This window comes from Syzygium oleosum, unplaced genomic scaffold (assembly GCF_021117445.2).
Source record: "Syzygium oleosum isolate NSW1041296 unplaced genomic scaffold, Sole_v2.1 Sole_v2.25, whole genome shotgun sequence".
NCBI classification, from domain to species: domain Eukaryota; kingdom Viridiplantae; phylum Streptophyta; class Magnoliopsida; order Myrtales; family Myrtaceae; genus Syzygium; species Syzygium oleosum.
The window spans coordinates 5,136,078-5,149,550 of NW_026607509.1; the positions used below are offsets into that span (position 1 = coordinate 5,136,078).

General features: G+C 35.4%; 1 protein-coding gene across 1 annotated transcript in view; it reads left to right on the forward strand.

Annotated features, from left to right (window-relative positions):
- Positions 1 to 13,473, forward strand: part of LOC115687526 (hexose carrier protein HEX6-like) — a 50,966-nt gene that overhangs the window by 9,703 nt on the left and 27,790 nt on the right. The gene's annotated exons all lie outside the window — the stretch shown is intronic.

Consider the following 13,473-nt stretch of genomic DNA (forward strand, 5'->3'; position numbering starts at 1 on the left):
CCCGCAATTTCCCTAATCGAACAAGTGGTACTCTCCCGTGTTATCTTCTCCAAGCTATGAATGCGATGGATTCGGATGCAACATAGCAATTGATGGTCACGGCTCGCTTGTTATCCCCGGATAAATCTAATTGCTTGCATTCCACCGTTCGACTAAATACCGATGCTTTGGCTGAATACAACACTCCGTGTGAAGATAGTCTATCTTAACCGATTTGAATAAGACAGCACAATCAAGCTATATATCCATTTTCTGCCATTTTGCTCAGATGATTTTATTAGAGCTCCTCTTTCACAAAGCTAGCAATTCATTGCTCCTCCCTTTCCCCTCTTTTCATTATTTTGCTATTCAATTTGCAACCCAATTTGTAACCCATATACATCTAATGAATATTTTTTACTTTAACTTTGTCGCATAATTTAAGGTTTTTCAATTAAGGGATAATGACATGGTGGTCCCTAAGCTTTTCTTCGATGTTCACTATGATCCATAAACCTTTTTTTTTTTTTTTCAGTTTAATCCTTGAACTTTTCAAAAGTCACTCATTATAGTCCTTCCGTTACAATTCTAACATAGATAGCTGAAGTGGCCATTGCTTTTGTTAACTGAAGGGATATCAATAGTCTTAAAATTAGTCAAGAAAGTGCAATTGATTCCTAAAACTTACAAAAAGTGCAATCGAGTCCTTTCGTTAATTCCGTTCAACTTGACTAACGGAAAATGCTGACGTGGCTTTTTAAAAAATTTTCTCTCTTCTATGTGGCGATAACGTGGTTAAAACATGAAACATAAAACTAAGACCACGTGGTTTTGGCATTGAAATTCTCCGCTGTCATTTAATTCTTTCCACTTCCTTGATGCCGAGCCCTTCACAAACATGACTGGTCATGCCCAGCAGCTCAGGCCACCTTTCCCCCATTTGTCCGACCTAAAAACTAAGAATCGTCCCATTTTATTAGCAATTATTAACCACCAAACTAATTATTAATATTGCAAGTTATGCTAAGTAACTTTTTGTCGCTATAATTAGTAAATTTCGTAGGCTAAAAAACTGCCAACTTTTCATTAACTAGTTTTTTTGCCACGTGACTGGTAACTTTTTATACGTTGTAATGACATAAAAATTCACAATTTTCTGTATAAAAGGGTACTAACTGCACAAAAAATTTATTCATACATTCAAATGTCTACATACAAAATCACTATTAAAGTGTGTTTACATATAAAAAAAAAACTCAGATCAGTATAGACAAGATTTTGGTGATGCAACATGGCGCAAGATACAAAGTAGGAAATTGCAGACATGATTAAAAAGGGTGGGCTATCATAGAAAATCATTTACCAAAAAATGCTAAGAATTCGCAGCTTACTGGTTAGAGAGATAAAAAGTAGGACAATTATTCTGTTCTACTATCTGCCATTTTTTATTTTGATGGTGAGTGAACAGTATTCTGTCTGCCATTTTCTGTTACAGTATTGGCGTCTTTTGGTGATTTTATTCTTCTTCATCTGAAAGATTAATTTCGTAACAGTCATCTTCATTGGTATCTCCGCTATGATGTGATTTGGACCAGTAATGTTCCTTGTGATTTAGGGGTGATTTGGGAATCTCGGTGATCTAGCCAGTGCTAAAATCCCACCTTCACTTATGGGATTTACCAAGCAGCATGGTGAAATGCTTTTTATCGCAAAAATAACAATGACCCGTTCTACTTCAAAACAAATTTCCCAGTCAACCAAATTACCCAATTGGTTTCAACATTGCCGAGAACATTTTGGTCCCGTGATTGAAATATTACCCTCACAAACCAAGGACAATTTTGTCCCAACACCATATAAATCAAGATTTTCAAACCTTATGCATTTCTTTATCAACTTCCGAGTCTCCTAGGTATCAGCCTGGGAAGTTGATTATAATTGCCCCTTCATCGCACTAATGTCCTCAATCTAATGTGGTTAGAAGGTACAAAACCAAATGGTAGGATAGTTTCAACTTTTCTCAAGCAAATTTCTCAAGAGTCAATCACAAATTGGCTAAATCACCGAAATTCCCAAATCACAAGGAATATATTGATTGGATGATAAATTGCATCATTTTGCAACAAAAATTATTGCAGCAGCCCATCTTGCAACTGTGCAATCACCAAATGAATATGTAGTATTGGAAAAATATCATTTCAAAAATCAATTAAATAGTAGCGGCTTATGCAAGTCATACCATAGCGAAGATACCAATGAAATGGCTATTATGGAATCAATCATGCAAATCATACCTACCAGAAACTTAGCAACAATGATGCTATACTGTAATAGAAAATGGCAAACAGGCTATTGTTCACTCATCACCAAAATCAGAAAATGGCACAACCGTTTACTTATCAACTAATTACCGTGGAACTTTCACCTTAGCATTTTTACTATAGCAAATCACTGAACAATCACGTGCATTTGTTCTATTGTAGACGTTTTCTTTACCCAATTTTAGAATCGTTGCTGGAGGAGGAGGAGAGGGGAGACGATGTAATGATTGTGCAAAGACGAGAGAGGAGAGGGAGGAGAGGGGTGTTGCTCCTCACGTACCTTCGTTTCTAATTCCGTTTCTGGTCCCACAACCGTGAAAAACCCCGCGCTTCGAAATGACCATCTTATCCCTGGTCTTTGTGCGCGAAGAGTTTTAGGCACATCGACCAGTAAGCAGGCGACACGTGCCAGAGTTCACAGAAGGTTACGCTACTCTCTTTCGTTATCTTTTATCTTTTTCTTTTTTTTCTAATTTTCCTTTTATGCTTTTGGGACTAAGATTCAAAAAAATTGAAATGTTCTCGTGCAGGATGAGGTAGCAAGTGACTATGTCCTACGTTACGAAGCATCGCCATGTTCAGATGAAATCACTAGCACGCATTTTCTCGCCAATGCTTCTTGTAGGTTCCACGTGATTGTTCGTGTTTTTGGTGGATTGAGAAGAAGCTAACTAAATTTGATGAAGGGGGCTATATCATCGCCACAAAAAGAAAATTGGAGCTTAATTGAATGACGAATCACTTATTATATATATATATATCTGTTATGATTGAATGGTGCTAAAACTAAATCAAACCTTCTTAAAACGAAATGTATTTGTGGTCGTGAACACCGACCGAGTTTTTGCATGAATTAGTTGTCTAATCGAGTGACTTCTATTGATACAGCTTGTAAGAGGGTTGTTGTTTCGTTGTTCTTCTGACTAGCAATCCGCTCTCTTTGAATTACTTCTTCAAAAATTGCTAAATTTATGAGGCTTTCTATTTATCTTTTGTTTAGGGAAAGTTTTAACATTGGCCATTTTGCCTGGAGTTGTACAGATTTGAAAGCTAACCTTTAAGTAAATATAATATATTACATTAGGCAAAAGTTGGAAGAGGAAGAATGTTTGCTCGTGTGCCTACCAAGTGACATGTAACTTTGCCTTTGTGATTGTTACGTAGCAAGCCACATTGCATAACTATGCCACGCGATGCCATGACCCATATTCAAACATTTAGTATTGATTTAGTGATTTGTTATTCTCAAACGCTTATCATTATTTGAACTTAAATTTACAAATGGATAAAAATAACGTACCTTCGAACGTATATATAAACGTATAAGAACAATAGAAGAAATAATGATTACGATGATATATCTTAAAAGTGATTTCTATTATACTTTTCAAACATCTATCTCTCGTCAAGTACCATGATCAGAGCTCCTCTCCCCCTCTCTAAATTTGGTGATGGTCGATTTTACTGTTATTCAAAAATTTATATGTTAGTTAAAAAATCATTTTTTTTTTCAAATTTCAACTCAAAATAGATAAACTGTAAAATAGGATCGAATTTGCGAAAAAAAGTTGATAGCATTCAATCTCTTATTTTCTAAAAATTCTATTTTACATGTACTTGAGTTAAATTTTCAGTTTAAACTTTCAAGCTAGACAAATGTTTTACAAGGTATCTTCCGCGCTTTATGGATACAACCTTCAATAACATACGTGTCTAAGTTATCGACACTACTAATAGACGAGGGAATAAACATATTCTTAAATACGTTTACCAACAAGTAACTAGTTTCAAATTAGTAGCAATCCCGTAAATTTAGTACTTGCTCGAATTACAAATTCCCAAGAGAAATTGTTACGGCTAGTGCTATCACCTAGAGGGGGATGAATAGGTGATTTTACCAAATTGGATGATTTAAATGTGCGGAATGAATATAGTCAAGGTCAATAACTCGTATGATCAATATCAGATGGATGCGTATGACAAACTTATATATAAGTTGTCGTCAGATGATTGCGTCTGATGATTATGATGATGTTCTAACGAACTCGTTTGACAGATATGTATGCAGTATAATGTCAACAATAATAAATGAAAGTTTAGGGATAAAGAATACTGCACACAAATCTTTATAGTGGTTCGGCTTTATCAAGCCTACGTCCACTCTCCACATTGGCAGCTTGTTGGCTGTGTTTCACTATTGAATCACCAAGAGATTACAAGAGCAGTGCTTCTCAGATAATAGATTGCACTATCACGTACACTCTTCATTCAAGTAATTTTCTTTCTAAAGTAATAACGTGGAATATAGTAATCATAAGTGTATAAGATCGAAGCTCTATTCAAACTTTGGAATTCTCGATTCTGATTTTTTTACTTGTACGATGTTTGCACTCCTTTTATACTTATTTATTTCCAATCTATCCGTTGGACAGTCTTCAGAGGATTGATCCCAAATCAACCCGTTGGAGAAACTTTCCAAAAGAAAATGCATAGCCGTTAGAAGAAGAACCATTATCTCCAAATGATTTGATCGCCCATACAATCAAATCAAGGTTTCAATAGGTGTAGTTCTTCGTGTTTAAGGAACGATCTTGTGATTGCCAATTAGGAAATCTTGAAATATCAATTTGATTGTCCTGCATAAACTTGCCAAAAATAACACTTATTGAATTTGACGAGGAATTATGAGTCTGATAACAAAGTCTTTTTATCGACTAAGTCTGATGACTCAGTATTTACCTGCATCAAGTAACTTAAGTGTAATTATGGTCAGAAAAGGATTGTTTTGTCTTTCTTCAAAACTAATTAGGGATTTTCCTCAATATTCTCCCCCTTTTTGATTACGGCAAAATTATCCATATGCTTTAAAAAATATTTATGTGAACAAAATATTCTATTCAGAGGACATGACATTCAAAGCATATAAAGCAGTGTTAATTTCTGAAACCAGCATAATATTTCAGTATAACAGTTCATTCCGGCATAATATTCCGGTATAACAGTTCAGTATAACAGTTTATTCCAGCATAATAGTCCAGTATAACAGTTCATTCTGCTGCTCACGCCAACATTTGCATTCATAATCTGTATAATACTTCTCCCCCTTTTTGACATCAGCAGAAATGATTAGTACCAGATAATAGCATAATCAATAAGATTTCAACATAAGAGTTTAACAACCAGTTTCGAATCACATTTCAATATTCAAAGTTCACACCAAATCAAAAACACAGCAAAAACAAATATCGAACGCTGAAATAAATATCTCAGAAACTAATCGATGGGAAGATATGTGATCAGTTTGGCTGATTTGCTGGATGGGCTAATGGTCCAGAGGATTCAGATAATGAAGGTCCAAAAGGTGCAGGTGGGAAAGGCACTTGTACTAGACTGAAGCTAGAAAGTTGGTTCAATCGTTGCTCAATATGTGATGAGAGCTAATTAATCTTTCCTTCAATGTTTACAGTGTGAATTGCTGCAATTTGTACATTAGTTCTAACTTGTATCTTCAGATTGTTGATTCTTGCCTCCATCAAATCCTTTAGCTCCTGGATTCCTTCTTTAAGTTCATTTCTGAGTTCCCTGACTTCATTCTGAAGAGCTATTTGCCTCCACCTCAGATCTGTAATAGCCGCATGATCTGACATAGATGATGAGATATTATATCCAGAGGGAGTGTTTGTGGTATGAATGTCAACAGATTCTACTTCCTTCTCTTTTCCTTTCTATTGAGCTTCAGATGGAACATTTTCATGTTCATCTCCTTCAAAAGGGAAATCTGCAGATGTTGCTACTGAAGGGTCTGCCTCTTGTGCACTCTGAATTTGCTCCTCCTAAATGTCAGCCAGTTCAAAGCTAGTTTCCTCGACATTTTGAGCATTATCTTGCTCATACTCATCCTGCCTTTCAACCTCTATGACAATTTCATGCTCAAGCTTCCTCTGTCTCCTAGAGGGTCCTTCTTTGAAGAACTGAATATCGTCAGTTTCTTTCTCTGCAGTGACCATTTGCTCTTGCTGATTCTCCATCACAATTTTGTTGATGAGGTCACTAAATGATTGCATCAAGCTTTGATCCTCATCTCTCAGCCTTTGAATTTCTAGCTGAGTTGCAGCATGCCTGTCTGCATGAGCTTTATGCTTTGCTTCTTGATTAAGTAGCCATTGCGTAAACCTTATTTCCTCAAGGCTTCTGGCATCAGTTTGAGATTGCTCATCAGATTTTTCATCGGATACCTCCATTTCATCAGAATCACTGGCCACAACTTGTCTTCTTTTTGCTGGTCTGTCTGATCTTGAGGTAGTCTGCTTCACTTTTCTCTTTCTCACTAGAGGGTCGATCGACTCCTCCTCATTAGGTTCGAGAAATATATTAACAGAGCCCTTATTCTGTTCACTCATAAGCTTGACTGGAACAATTTTACCCTTCTTATCCTTCAAACTTTCTCCATCAAACCAATATCCCATTTTGGTCATCATAAGTTTCTCTACAGTCATGGTCTGAAGAGGTTTGCCTTTGAGTTTCGTAGGAATAGGAATTTTTAAGTACTCAAAAATAGCAGTGATCAGAGCTTCAAAAGGAAGTTGACCTTTACTCTTCTTGACAGATCTGTACATTTATAGAAGGATCAAATGGGACAAAGAAATAGGAAAGGTGTTTTGAATTGCCCAAATCAACTTTGCCTCATATCTAGAGACATCAGTTTTAGAAGATCCTTTGGGTCTGAGACTGTTGATGATTATTTTGTGCAACACAATGGAGTCGAGAGGAAAAAGAATGTGAGATACATGAGATGTTGAACCTCTGATAAAAGATGAGTTACCAGACAAAGATCGATATGCCGAATTAGAAGTAGTAGGAATGAAAGAAAATTCAGTATGTATTACTCCGAGGATGACAGAAAGATCAAAGGCTGTTAATTGATAATCATTTTGAAAAACGAAGAATTTGATCTCGGTCGGAGAATTGAAGGATAAATTGGAATAGAAGTAAGCAGTGAGTTCAGGGTAAACCTTGTGTGAAAGAGAACACATTCTCTGAAAATCAAGATTTTCAATCAGCTTCTGAATCTTGATATTGAAGTTTTCAAAGAAATTGAAGTTTACTACCCTGTTATTCATGATTCCTCTGGCTAAGAGAGAGTTGTAAGCAATCTGATGTGTTTTGTTTCTGAACAAACTATCTTTTTTCTTATCATCAGGGGGAATACCAGAAATAGGCACAAACTCAGTGTATAATTTCTCGTCATTATCCTCATTTCTAGAGTCAATGTTCTTGCTTTTCTCTTTAGTCTTAAGTTCCTTCCAACCAACAAGTTCATCTGCACCAACATTCGACTGTTTCCCTATTTTCTCTTTTCCTATTCTAGAAATCCCTTTCTTCTCTGTCGTAGGGGTTTCCTTAACATTAGATGTCTCTTTAAGTACAATACCCTTTTCAGCAACAAGTATTTTTCCAATCCTCATACCCCTTTCATATTCATCCACAACTTCTCGTTCAGACAGAAAACCTAGTGTCTTACATACTGCATTGACAGTGCTCTGATCACTTCGATTTTCTCGAAATATTTTGATGGTCTTTATCAGTTGTCTTGCTCTACCAAAATGATCACGCTCATGGACAGGGATTCTCAGAGATTTCTTACCTTCAGACGACTCCTTGTCAGAATCCGTGTCGGAGATGTTGATCTTCTCTGGTTCTCCATCGTGTTTTGCCCTAGTGAACATTCCGGCGAGACGATTTGATCTTCTGGAGCCCTTGGGTCCTTTCTTCAATTCAGAGGTCGATTTAGGCACCATTGAAGAAATACAATACTTTGGTTCTTACAAAACCCTTTTTGGAAACTGTCAATTGATAGTTAATGGAAATTTCGGAAATTGTATTCCGAAAATTTTGGGATTTTAATTCCCAAATGGTATCATTCAAGACAACTTATTTTAAACAATCATATCTGTTGAGAAAAATCCCTAATGAGTTTTGAGGAATGACAAAACTATCTGTTATTGACCAGAATTACATTTAAGTTATTTGATGCAGGTAGATGCTGAGTCATCAGACTTAGTCGATGAAAGGACTTTGTCATCAGACTCAAAATTACTCGTCAGATTCAATGAGTGTTATTTTTGGCAAGTTTATGCAGGATAATCAAATTGATATTTTAAGATATCATAATTAGTAATCACAAGATCGTTCCTCAAACACAAAGAACTACACTTATGAAAACCTTGATTTGATTGTATGGACGATCAAATCACTCGGAGATAATGGTTCTTCTTTTAACGGTTATGCATCCTATTTTGGGAAGAATCTCCAACGGGTTGATTTGGAGATCAATCCTCTGAAAACTGTCCAATGGATAGATTGGAAGTAGAGGAGTATAAAAGGAGTGCAAACGTCATACAAGAAAAGAAGAACTAGAATTGAGAATTTCAAAGTCTGAATAGAGCTTCGATCTTATACACTTGTGATTACTGTTGTCCACGTTGTGTTTTTAAAAAGAAAATTACTTGAGTGAAGAGTATACGTGATAATGTTGTCTATCATCTGAGAAGCACTGCTCTCGTAATCTTCTGGTGATTCAATAGTGAAACACAGCCAACAGGCTACCAACATGGAGAGTGGACGTAGGCTCGATAAAGCCGAACCACTATAAAGATCTGTGTGCAGTATTCTCTATCCCTAAATTTTATTTATTATTGTTGACATTATACTGCATACATATCTGTCAAACAAGATCGTCAGAAGATCGTCTTAGTCATCAGACGCAATCATCTGATGACAATTTATATACAAGTTTGTCATACGCATCCATCTGATATTAATCATATGAGTTGTTGACCTCGACTATATTCATTCCGCACGTTTAAATTATTTAATTTGTAAAACCTCTAGGTGATAGCACTAGCCCTAATAATTGGTATCAGAGCCTAGTGCTCATTTTTCTTTGAAGTGTTATTTTACTTCTGAGCTAACAATTCTTGATGGCTAGTAATGCTGAGTTAGGTCACAACAACAGACCACCTTATTTCAATGGAACTGAGTACAGTGTCTAGGAAAACAAGATGGAGACATTCATCTTGGGAATAGATCAAGCCATATGGGATATCGTTGAACATGGAATCATTCCAAACGAAACAAAATCCCCAAAAACTTCAAAAGGGCAAAATGAGCTACCTTCTTCTGAAGGAGTTAGAGAGCAAATCAGACCTCAAGCTTTACCTCTATCGGCCAAGGAATTTCCAGAAGAATCCATCTAGATGCAAAGATCAGAACGGCCATATACAATGGTCTAACAAGTGTTGAATACAAACGAATTGCAAATCTCAAAACTGCTAAAGAAATTTGGGATCGTCTCAAGCTTGTCCATGAAGGAATAGAAAGAGTCAAGGAGACAAATCTCAACATTCTCCTTGGGCAGTATGAGTCCTTCGCTCAGAAACCAAATGAAATAATTTCTGAGATGCAGAGTAGATTCATTGAGATCGCAAATGGGCTTGAATTCCAAAACAATCCCATCTCAGAACCTATGAAGGTGAACAAGTTGCTGAGAGCTCTTTCAAAAGAGTGGAACATTATTAAAGTTTCTATTCGAAAAACTCAGGGGATCAGACCACTCGTGGACGAACTTATCGGAACTCTTCAATCCTATGAAACTGAAAAGTTATTAGAAATTGAAGAACCCAAAGGTAAAAAGTCCATTGCGTTAAAAACTAACATTGATTCTGATGACACAGATACAGATTCAGATGAAAATGAAGATGAAGAATTGGCTCTAATGGTTAAGAAACTGAGAAAGATGGCAAAGAAGGTGAAGATGAATAAGTCAAAGAAGCAATTCAAGAATTCTGAGCCATCAAAAGCCAAGAAGCTAAATTTTCAGAAGAAATCTAGTGTCAAAGATGAAGAAAACAAAGATGTGATATGTTTCCACTGCAAAAAGAACGAACACATAAAGCCCAAATGTCATCTTCTCAAGAAGAACAAAGGAAAATATGAACGATATAAGAAGGCTTTTAAAGCTGAAACATGAAGTGATTCAGAGGATGATGAAAGTGAACAAGAGTTTGCCAATATTTGTTTGATGGCAAAATCAGACTCAAAATCAAGTTCTGATGAAGAAGATGAGGTAAGTAATTCAAATATTCCTAAAGCAGTTGCAAATTATATTGATGAATTAATCTCTGTTAATAAAACTGCCTTAAAAAAGATTTCTGTATTGAAGGAGATTGTGTCTCTAAGAAGTACAACTCAAAACAAGGAAATTGATGAGTCAATTGATTGTTTAAAAAAGGAAAACAATCTTTTAAAACAGCAAGATATTTCGCAAAAGGATAAGATTGATTTCTTGCAAAAAGAGTAATTTTTTTCTTGAAAAGGAAAATGATTCACTGAAAAAGGAAATTTCTGATCTGAAAAATATTTCTATGGAAAGTTTTGATCGCATCTCTAATGAAAAAGAACTTTTGAAAAATGACATTTCTAATATAACCAAGAAATTCTCAATGGGTTCTAAAAATCTTCAACATATTTTGTCAATTCAAATTCCTTATTATAATAAATCAGGTCTGGGTTTTGAGAAAAATACTGAATTGAAAAATTCTTTTCCGAATGTCAAAGAAAGACTAAAGAAAAAACCTTCTAAATTTGCTTATAAAAATCACTTTCAAAAGCAGTTTGTAAAATTTAATGGTCAAACTTCCCAAAAATGTTTAAATTGCGGTGATTCAAATCACTTTAAGAGTGACTATCTTAAGGTTTGGAGACTTATTCAGAGAGATATTCTGAGAATGTCTGATCCTAACCAAAATGGACTCAAGAAAATATGGGTACAAAAAAAAAAGTGAGTTACTTATCTTTTGCAGGTACCAAAGAAAAGAAAGAACAAGTGGTACATTGACAATGGTTGCTCAAGACACATGACCGGAGATCCTCTGAAATTCATTAAGTTAGAAAGAATTAAAGGAGGAAGTATATCTTTTGGAGGTAACAACAAAGGAAAAATAATTGGCAAGGAAACTGTCAGAATCGACAATCTCATCATCAATGAAGTCTCACTTGTTAAAGGTTTGAATTTCAATTTAATTAGCATTAGTCAATTATGTGATATTGGTTACAGAATTACTTTCCAAGAAAACAAATGCTCTGGGATAAGTAAAGACAACAAACAATCATTTACGGGTCGAAGACATGGAAACATCTACCTACTAGACACAAAGTCTAATGACTTGCAATGTCTCGTTTCCATAAAAGAAGAATCTGATCAGTGGCATAGGAAGCTTGAACACGTCAGTGTCAAGTTAATCTCCAAAATAGCTTCCAAGAAACTTGTCAAAGGATTGCTAGAACGAAATTTTAAAATCATAGAAATATGTTCAGCTTGCTCTAAAGGTAAGCAGGTAAGAAGTTCATTTAAATCAATAAATTATGTAAGCACTAACCGAGCTTTGCATTTGCTTCATATGGACATTTTCGGACCTACTCAAACTCTAAGTCTTGGAGGTAAGAACTACTGTTTAGTTATTGTAGATGATTATTCAAGATTTACTTGGGTATTCTTTTTAGCTCAAAAAAGTGAAACATTTGAATATATCTCAAAATTTGCCAAAAAGGTACAAAATGAAAAGGGTTACACTATTCGACCAAAAAAAAAAAGAAAAGGGTTACACTATTTCGAACATTAAATCTGATCATGGAAGAGAATTTAAAAATCAAAAGTTTTCTTACTTCTGTGATGAAAATGGTATTCAACATATTTTTTCCTCACCTTATACTCTTGAATAAAATGGAGTAGTTGAAAGAAAGAATAGAATTTTGCAAGAAATTGCTAGAACTCTTCTATTTGAAAACAAAACTCCAGCACATTTTTGGGCTGAAGTTGTTTCAACAGATTGTTATATTTCAAATAGAATTTTTCCAAGACAAATTCTTGAAAAGACCCCTTATGAATTGTTCAAAGGTAAAATTCTCAATGTTTCATACTTTCGGATTTTTTGATGTAATTGTTTTATTCTTAAAAATCCTAATGATCGTGTTGGTAAGTTTGATGAAAAGTCAGATGAAGAAATATTTCTTGGATACTCAACAACAAGCAAGGCCTACAGAGTATATAATAAAAATACTCAAACAGTGAAAGAATCATTAAATGTCAAGTTTGAAAACACAATTCAGACTCAACAAGATGATTATAACACTGAAAACTCAGCATCTGAAGAACCAGACATAGCATCTGATGAATTGACGGCAAGTGAAAATGACCAGAATCAAAGATTTGATGAAGCTCAGGAATCATCAAACCAACAAGACAATGAAGAATCATCAAATCTCAATGATGAAAACGATGAAAGACTCAACAGAAACTGGAAGCAAATATCCAGTCATCCCAAAGACCTTATCATTGAAAATTTAGATGAAGGAATCAAAACCAGAGCAAAGACAAAAGAAGTCATAAATACAATGGCTCTCATCTCTGAAGTTGAACCAAAGAATGTTGAAGATGCATTGAAAGATGAAAGCTGGATTGAAGCTATGCAAGAGGAACTTTTACAATTCCAGATCAATCAAGTATGGGAACTTGTTCCCAGACCCAAAAATCATTCAGTTATTGGAACAAAATGGGTATTTCTAAATAAACTGGATGATCAAGAAAAAGTCGTCAGAAACAAAGCAAGACTTGTGGCCAAAGGATATTCACAAGAGGAAGGAATAGATTACGATGAAACCTATGCTCCGGTGGCCAGGTTAGAAGCAATAAGAATTTTACTGGCTTATGCTTGTTTCTGTGATTTTAAACTGTTTTAGATGGACGTAAAAAGCGCATTTTTAAATGGCTACATCAAAGGGGAAGTATGTGTAGAACAACCTCCAGGTTTTGAAGATCCTCACAAGCTTGATCAGGTATATACTCTCAAGAAAGCATTATACGGTCTCAAACAAGCACCACGTGCTTGGTACGAAAGACTGAGCAGCTTTCTGAAACAAAATAGATTCAAAAAGGTGGGATAAGTACAGCGCAAGTGCCATAACTTTTGTACGGAGGACACTTAAGTGCCATAACTTTTTTTTGGCTCACTTGAGTGCCATAACTTTCAAAAAAATGATCACTGAAGTGCTACTTACGAGCTGGTCGTGAGGGCCCGAAACCGTGGCTTTTTCGACCGAACAATGACCTTTCCGG